General features: G+C 46.2%; 1 long non-coding RNA gene across 1 annotated transcript in view; it reads right to left on the bottom strand.

Moving 5' to 3' along the window:
- Positions 1 to 521: 521 nt before the first annotated feature.
- The window catches only part of LOC119285984, a 29,409-nt gene continuing 20,387 nt past the window's right edge, over positions 522 to 9,543 (bottom strand). The window contains exons 4-10 of the long non-coding RNA XR_005140110.1: positions 8,449 to 8,775; positions 8,211 to 8,359; positions 7,196 to 7,284; positions 5,906 to 7,120; positions 3,933 to 5,816; positions 2,133 to 3,709; positions 522 to 2,052 (exon numbers count right to left, since the gene is read on the bottom strand). This is a non-coding gene — a long non-coding RNA (uncharacterized LOC119285984). The remainder of the gene's footprint in view (positions 2,053 to 2,132; positions 3,710 to 3,932; positions 5,817 to 5,905; positions 7,121 to 7,195; positions 7,285 to 8,210; positions 8,360 to 8,448; positions 8,776 to 9,543) is intronic.

The following is a 9,543-nucleotide window of genomic DNA, read 5'->3' as shown; positions in this document are numbered from 1 at the left end:
GGGTATGTAGATCCACTCCTCCCTCGTTGCTAGATGACTCCATAGATAGATCTTGGTGACACGTAGAAAAATTTTAAATTTATGCTACGTTCCCCAACAGCTGGTTCATGAATATCTCATTGCCCCATACGCAGAAAGGGTCGAAGTGTAGATCTTTGGCAATGATATATGTACCTAAAAGCACCAAGTTAATATTAGAAGCTAAACAACAATTGAAAAATGATGTAGTACAACACTCCATCCATCCCATTATATAAGATTTTATTACATGTATATCTAGACATCATCAGAACATTAAGGTAACACTCTTCCTAGTTGCTATGTAGTCTGGGATTGCATATTTAGTCATTCACTCCAAATGGCTTCGCTCCACATTCACGACATCTTGGACGACTGCTGCACTGTGTCGCACCACAGATGACGCTCCAGCTTCTGCATCCTTCCTCCGGAGTCGCCGTCGCCTCCTGACTGCTCTCTCGTTCTCTCGTTTTACTGAGGCCTTGGGTTGAAAGTCAACGACGTCTCTCGATCTTGATCTCAATTTACCAAGCCCATGGGCTAAAAGTCTGACAACATGTTTGGATCGAGGCCAGAGCAAACCAGGGGCTCTTGAACTCCAAAATACAAAAAATTACAAGATTCATAAGAAATAGCTTACTTACAACCTATTGGAAATTCATAGTTCTTACCTGGAGTAACAGCGAACCTTGATCGAGTGGAAAAAGTAAATGACTGAAAAATATAGTATCATTCCTAAGAGCAAGAGGGTCATTTCCAGTCTTGGATTACTCCAGCTTCCTGATCCTCGTGCAAGAGAAGCGCCCCAGCCACCCGTCCCCATGTTCGCTCCTTGCTGCCCTCCTCTTCTCTGCTCAAAGTACTTACTTTTCGTTGGCACAATTTAGAGTTTTAGGGGTAAATAAGCATTACTCAAAGTAATTCTCTAGGTAACTACAAAGAGACGAAATCAAAGCTAAAGTTGTCATTTATTAAGAGATAAAGTAGAAGGCAAGCCAGAAGAAATAAGAACTTACAATAACAAGTGCCAAACATGCCAACGTCGCAAATATTCGGTAGCAATAAAGCAATCAATCACAAAAAATTACCCCATTCTGTACCATCAACAAACTAATCTCCCTTCTAGAAGATACTAATCACTTCCAACCATTTCTTGCATGCAACTGTATCTTTCTTTCTAAATAATCCATTCATATACTATTTTTCTTAGAGGGAGCCCACTTCTGTAAGGTTCAAGAATAGATATTTCAGTAAGTCTATGAAACACGTGTGCTAGACTGGTATAACGAATTGAAACTGTAATCATCAAGACCAAGCTGCAATGATTTTTCTTGTGAAGTTGTCTACAACCTTTTGTATCACAGAACAAAACATAATGGACTCACTCTCATTGGTTTTATAAGAGAAAAAATGTACTTGAGATAGTTCCACACTGTTGCACAGAGTTATCTAAATGCGGTATATCAGCTCTGCTTGATCTCTGTAGGAAATATACCATAATATATTTGCTATAATTATATTATGACATCTCTAAGTTGTTCAACAGTATAATTAAAATCAAAATTAACAAACGAGTCATTGAACAATCAATAATAGTCCTTGTAAGATTGGCAATCTCAATGTAACAATCACAATATTAGCAGGTTTAATTAAGCCACTCCTTGTAAGATTGCAATCTCAATGTAACAGTCACAAAGAAGTATTCATGTTTTCCTTTCCTCTTTGAAGTGTGAGAGTTGCAGCCTCGATTCTACCGCATGGGCCGTCGTTGAACTGAATGGTCAGTGAGCAAGTAGAGAAACCTTAGACGCACCACCTTAGTAGAAGAACATCAAGTCATCGTCTAGAAAGGAATGGCAGGTTAACATCTAAATAAAGGACTGACATGAACATCAAGCTCTAGCAGGTTAACAAAATCACAAACTTTTGTGTAGATTTCATAGCAATTATGAGCTAAGAACTTCCATGGGTTCAACCAGTACCACCAACGCACCTCACCCTCGCACAAACTCTCCTTCTACACCCCTATAAAATCTGTAAAAGAACAAATACTAACATTAGAACATGAAAATGCAGAAAGTTACAAGATTCAGAAGAAAAAGCTTACTTACTACCTATTCCAAAATCGCTTCCCAACCCTAGTGCAAGAGAAACGCCCCAGCCACACGTCCCCATGTCGCTCCTCGCGCCCTCCTCTTCTTTGCTCAAAGTAATTACTTTTCATTGGTACAATTTAGAGTTTGGGGGGAAATAAGCATTACCCAAGGTGATTCTTTAGGGAACTCCAAAGAGATGAAAATCAAAGCTAAAGTTGTCACGTAATAAGAGATAAAGCAGAAGGCAAGCGAGAAGAATCCTTCTACCCCCTATAAAATTAGTAAAAGAAAAAATACTAACATTAGAACATGATATAGAATTTTGCAAAGAATGAAACAAGACAACAACACATGGCTTTCTTATGCTAGCAATGAATGAGATACTCCAAATTGTGGATATGTTTTCAGCAGGTGGATGAGTCTATTAGATATTCTACAAGAGTCGGATGTCCGTCAGATGATTGCTCTATAAGCTTCATCTTGTGCTTATTTACTAAAACAGGTGACTTGTTTTCAATTATATCTATGTTCAGTATGTGTTCCACAAGAATTAAAAGCAATTGGTTTATAATTAGCATGACTGATGGAATAAGCGTCAATACCTTACTGCATTGGCAATTTGACCATGAAAAATTTCAGGGCAACGACTTAATAATTACATTTACAGATTTATGAACTGTACTTAATTCCCTTTTTCTTTCTAGGCCCTGACCCTAAATCAGTGCAAGAAGATGCATAGTCCTAAATCAAACTGTAAATTATGTTGATGTTCATTGATCAAACCTTACCATCAATCCAGCTATTGCAATCCACATACAGTGTAGATCGTACACCGCACACAATTTCCTTCGCAACCACAAAATGCAGTCCAAAAATATGGTCAAACCAGACCAACAATTCTCACCAAGACACACACAACTTGATTTAGACCGCACCGGCTCATGCATCGAGGTGGCGGCGTGCTCCATCTCCCATAGACATCACATTATGAGATGCTAAGAGTTAGTCCAGTCAGAGTTTGGACTATCACGTCACTCATGTGCTCCACCTACTTGCTCCTCAAAAAAACATTGTACACAAAGATTGTAAGAACCACATCAATGTTGGTATTGATTTGTCCACGTTCAAAGGACTTCTACCACCAGATCCAAACATTCTCGCTTCACACATCAGGCTGCACTACAGAATTTGCAAAGTAACTGGAATAAATTGGGCATTTACTTATGCGAATTAACTCGCAAGATGGATGGACGCACTTGTTCACGTACCTGATCCGGCAGCCGGCAGCTTCCGCGGAGCTGATAATTTGTGTTTTGAGGTGCCATGTGACATCAACGGCGGAGGGGTTGTGGCCGTAACTGTCGTCAATGGCGAAACAGAGGTTGGGGCTGACAGAGCCCAAGAATCGCGGAAGAAGGCCACAACCAGGTCCTACCCGATCATGAATCGCGTTGCCGGGGAAGCCCGGAATAGCATGTCCTCTTACGTGCAGTACCTCGGCTTAGTCCGCTCCTGCCGCCGGCCTCCACATCGCCTTCCGTCGATCGCCAGTGACCTCCCCCGGCACCCATCACCCCAATGTCTTTTCGTTGCAGCTGCACAAGCACGGCACATGAGCACAGTAAGTAGCAGCAGCTCGAACACATACGGGGCTAGCCACGAACAACAACATCAGTACGGGTCAGCCGCGAGCACACGGGACAGGCCGCGGGTAATAGCAACACCTGCAACATGACGGAGCGGCGGCGGCGAGCTGGTAACCCTAACCTTAGCTCGCCGGGTCGGGCAAATTGGGTGAGCCAGAGAAAGAGGACTGACCTAGCCGTTGCCGCCGCCGAGGACCACAGGGAATCGCCGGAAGGAGCCGCTGAGGACCATGGGGAATCGTCGCGAGGAGCCGTCCTCATCTTCCGTCGAGCACCGGCAAAGATAGAGGGGCGACGAGTTTCAAATTTCGACCTAGTTGCATGGGCGAAGAGGAGAATGAGAGGGATCTGTAGAGAGGCACGGGTTCTCGGCGGCGGCAAGGGCGACTCATCTCGGATATCGATGTCGGCTCCTCGATGACCTCTCGGCGGTGGAGCGGGAGACGAGGAAAATAGAGAGGTCGCAGCAGGAGGGGTGGATTTTTTTCACATTTTTTCATGCACATTCTTGTCCGACAGTCCGACCCCAACCCGAGCGCACGTCTGCTCGAACTGCTGAAAAGCGATCCCCGCATCATCCGCCCGCCGCCGCAGCGAAGCCCGCCCATTCTTCCCCGCCTTCCTCCGCCTCCGCCCAAACGCACCGCTCCTGCTCGCCGACCTCTCCCTCCGATGCCCACCAAGCAGGTCATCAAGCTCTAGTCAGGTTAACAAAATCGCAAACTATTGTGTAGATTTCATAGCAATTATGAGCTAAGAACTTCCATGGGTTCAACCAGTACCACCGACGCACCTCACCCTCGCACAAACTCTCCTTCTACCCCCGTATAAAATCTGTAAAAGAACAAATACGAACATTAGAACATGAAAATGCAGAAACTTACAAGATTCAGAAGAAATAGCTTACTTACTACTTATTCCAAAATCGCTTCCCAACCCTAGTGCAAGAGAAACGCCCCAGACACACATCCCCATGTCGCTCCTCACACCCTCCTCTTCTTTGCTCAAAGTAATTACTTTTCATTGGTACAATTTAGAGTTTTGGGGGAAATAAGCATTACCCAAAGTGATTCTTTAGGGAACTCCAAAGAGATGAAAATCAAAGCTAAAGTTGTCACGTAATAAGAGATAAAGCAGAAGGCAAGCGAGAAGAATCCTTCTACCCCTATAAAATTAGTAACAGAAAAAATACTAACATTAGAACATGATGTAGAATTTTGCAAAGAATGTAACAAGACAACAACACTTGGCTCTCTTATGCTAGCAATGAATGAGATACTCCAAATTGTGGATCTGTTTTAGCAGGTGGATGAGTCTATTAGATATTCTACAAGAGTCGGATGTCTGTCAGATGATTGCTCTATAAGCTTCATCTTGTGCTTATTTACTAAAACAGGTGACATGTTTTCAATTATATCTATGTTCAGTATGTATTCCACAAGAATTAAAAGCAATTGGTTTATAATTAGCATGAGTGATGGAATAAGCGTCAATACCTTACTGCATTGGCAATTTGACCATGAGACTTAATAATTACATTTACAAATTTATGAACTTGACTTAATTCCCTTTTTCTTTCTAGGCCCTGGCCTAAATCAGTGCAAGAAGATGCATAGTGCTAAATCAAACTGTAAATTATGTTGATGTTCATTGATCAAACCTTACCATCAATCCAGCTATTGCAATCCACATACAGTGTAGATCGTACACCGCACACAATTTCCTTCGCAACCACAAAATGCAGTCCAAAAATATGGTCAAACCGGACCAACAATTCTCACCAAGACACGCACAACTTGATTTAGACCGCATCGGCTCATGCATCGACGAGGCGGCGTGCTCCATCTCCCATAGACATCGCATTATGAGATGCTAAGAGTTAGTCCAGTAAGAGTTTGGACTATCACGTCACTCATGTGCTCCACCTACTTGCTCCTCAAAAAAACATTGTAGACAAAGATTGTAAGAACCACATCAATGTTGGTATTGATTTGTCCACGTTCAAAGGACTTCTTCCACCAGATCCAAACATTCTCGCTTCACACATCAGGCTGCACTGCATAATTTGCAAAGTAACTGGAATCAATTGGGCATTTATTTATGCTAATTAACTCGTAAGATGGATGGACGCAGTTGTTCACGTACCTGATCCGGCAGCCGACAGCTTCCGTGGAGCTGATAATTTGCGTTTTGAGGTGCCATGTGACGTCAACGGCGGAGGGGTTGTGGCCGTAACTATCGTCAATGGCGAAACGGAGGTTGGGGCTGACAGAGTCCAAGAATCGCAGAAGAAGGCCACAACCAGGTCCTACCCTATCATGAATCGCGCTGCCGGGGAATCCCGGAATAGCATGTCCTCTTACACGCAGTACATCGGCTTAGTCCACTCCTACCGCCGGCCTCAAATCGCCTTCCATTGATCGCCCGTGCCAGCCCCCGGCACCCATCACCCCAATGTCTTTTCGTTGGAGCTGCACAAGCACGCCATAGGAGCACAGTAAGCAGCAGCAGCACGAACACACAGGGGGGCTAGCCAAGAACAACAACATCAGTACGAGTCGGCCATGAGCACACGAGGCCGGCGGCGGGTAATAGCAACACCTGCAACATGACGGAGCAGCGGCGGCGAGCTGGTAACCCTAACCCTAGCTCACCGGGCCGGGAAAATTGGGTGAGCCAGAGAAAGAGGACTGACCTAGCCGTCGCCGCCGCCGAGGACCATGGGGAATCGCCGGGAGGAGCCGCTGAGGACCATGGGGAATCACCGCGGGGAGCCATCCTCATCTTCCGTCGAGCACCGACAGAGATAGAGGGGCGACGAGTTTCAAATTTCGATCTAGTTGGATGGGCGAAGAGGAGAGCGAGAGGAATCTGTAGAGAGGCACGGGTTCTCGGCGGCGGCCAAGGGCGACTCATCTCGGATATCGATGCCGGCTCCTCGATGACCTCTCGGTGGTGGAGCGGGAGACAAGGAAAAGAGAGACGTCCCAGCAGGAGGGTTGGATTTTTTTTCGCATTTTCTTCGTGCACATTCTTTTCGGACGGTCCGACCCCAACCCGAGCGCACGTTTGCTCAAACTGCTGAAAAGCGAACCCCGCATCATCCGCCCGCCGCCGCGGCAAAGCCCGCCCGTTCCTCCCCGCCTTCCTCCGCCTCCCCCCAAACGCACCGCTCCTGCTCGCCGACCTCTCCCTCCGATGCCCACCGAGCAGGTCATCAAGCTCTAGTCAGGTTAACAAAATCACAAACTTTTGTGTAGATTTCATAGCAGTTATGAGCTAAGAACTTCCATGGGTTCAACCAGTACCACCGACGCACCTCACCCTCGCACAAACTCTCCTTCTACCCCCCTATAAAATCTGTAAAAGAACAAATACTAACATTAGAACATGAAAATGCAGAAACTTACAAGATTCAGAAGAAAGCTTACTTACTACTTATTCCAAAATCGCTTCCCAACCCTAGTGCAAGAGAAACGCCCCAGCCACACGTCCCCATGTCGCTCCTCGCGCCCTCCTCTTCTCTGCTCAAAGTAATTACTTTTCATTGGTACAATTTAGAGTTTGGGGGGCAATAAGCATTACCCAAAGTGATTCTTTAGGGAACTCCAAAGAGATGAAAGTCAAAGCTAAAGCTGTCACGTAATAGGAGATTAAGCAGAAGAGAAGCGAGAAGAATCCTTCTACCCCCTATAAAATTAGTAAAAGAAAAAAATACTAACATTAGAACATGATGTAGAATTTTGCAAAGAATGAAACAAGACAACAACACATGCCTCTCTTATGCTAGCAATGAATGAGATACTCCAAATTGTGGATCTGTTTTAGTAGGTGGATGTGTCTATTAGATATTCTACAAGAGTCGGATGTCCGTCAGATGATTGCTCTATAAGCTTCATCTTGTGCTTATTTACTAAAACATGTGACATGTTTTCAATTATATCTATGTTTAGTATGTATTCCACAAGAATTAAAAGCAATTGGTTTATAATTAGCATGCCGGATGGAATAAGTGTCAATACCTTACTGCATTGGCAATTTGACCATGAAAAAATCCAGGGTAACGACTTAATAATTACATTTACAGATTTATGAACTTGACTTAATTCCCTTTTTCTTTCTAGGCCCTGGCCCTAAATCGGTGCAAGAAGATGCATAGTGCTAAATCAAACTGTAAATTATGTTGATGTTCATTGATCAAACCTTACCATCAATCCAGCTATTGCAATCCACATACAGTGTAGATCGTACACCGCACACAATTTCCTTCGCAACCACAAAATGCAGTCCAAAAATATGGTCAAACCAGACCAACAATTCTCACCAAGACACACACAACTTGATTTAGACCGCACCGGCTCATGCATCGACGAGGCGGCGTGCTCCATCTCCCATAGACATCACATTATGAGATGCTAAGAGTTAGTCTAGTCAGAGTTTGGACTATCACCTCACTTATGTGCTCCACCTACTTGCTCCTCGAAAAAACATTGTACACAAAGATTGTAAGAACCATATCAATGTTGGTATTGATTTGTCCACGTTCAAAGGACTTCTACCACTAGATCCAAACATTCTCGCTTCACACATCAGGCTGCACTGCAGAATTTGCAAAGTAACTGGAATTAATTGGGCATTTATTTATTCTAATTAACTCGCAAGATGGATGGACGCAGTTGTTCACGTACCCGATCCGGCAGTCGACAGCTTCCGCGGAGCTGATAATTTGCGTTTTGAGGTGCCATGTGACGTCAACGGCGGAGGGATCGTGGCCGTAACTATCGTCAATGGCGTAACGGAGGTTGGGGCTGACAGAGCCTAAGAATCGCGGAAGAAGGCCACAACCAGGTCCTACCCTATCATGAATCATGCTGCCGGGGAAGCCCGGAATAGCATGTCCTCTTACACGCAGTACCTCGGCTTAGTCCGCTCCTGCCGCCGGCCTCCACATCGCCTTCCATCGATCGCCAGTGCCTGCCCCCGGCACCCATCACCCCATTGTCTTTTCGTTGCAGCTGCACAAGCACGACACATGAGCACAGTAAGCAGCAGCAGCACGAACACACAGGAGGCTAGCCACGAACAACAACATCAGTACGGGTCGGCCCCGAGCACATGGGACCGGCGGCGGGTAATAGCAACAACTGCAACATGACGGAGCGGCGACGACGAGCTGGTAACCCTAACCCTAGCTTGCCGGGCCGGGCAAATTGGGTGAGCCAGAGAAAGAGGACTGACCTAGCCGTCGCCGCCGCAAAGGACCACGGGGAATCGCCAGGAGGAGCTGCTGCGGACCATGGGGAATCGCCGCGAGGAGTCGTCCTCATCTTCCGTTGAGCACCGACAGAGATAGAGGGACGACGAGTTTCAAATTTCGATCTAGTTGGATGGGCGAAGAGGAGGGCGAGAGGGATCTGTAGAGAGGCACGAGTTTTCGGCGGCGGGCAAGGGCGACTCGTCTCAGATATCGATGCCGACTCCTCGATGACCTCTCGGCGGTGGAGCGGGAGACGAGGAAAAGAGAGAGGTCGCAGCAGGAGGGGTGGATTTTTTTTTCTTCGCATTCTTTTTCATGCACATTCTTGTCCGACGGTCCGACCCCAACCCGAGCGCACGTCTGCTCGAACTGCTGAAAAGCGATCCCCGCATCATCCGCCCGGCGCCGCGGCGAAGCCCGCCCGTTCTTCCCCGCCTTCCTCCGCCTCCGCCCAAACGCACCGCTCCTGCTCGCCGACCTCTCCCTCCGAAGCCCACCGAGCAGGTCAGCTCCTCCGTCGACTGCC

This window comes from Triticum dicoccoides, chromosome 4A, assembly GCF_002162155.2.
Source record: "Triticum dicoccoides isolate Atlit2015 ecotype Zavitan chromosome 4A, WEW_v2.0, whole genome shotgun sequence".
Taxonomy (NCBI): domain Eukaryota; kingdom Viridiplantae; phylum Streptophyta; class Magnoliopsida; order Poales; family Poaceae; genus Triticum; species Triticum dicoccoides.
This window is presented reverse-complemented; position numbering and strand designations above follow the sequence as displayed.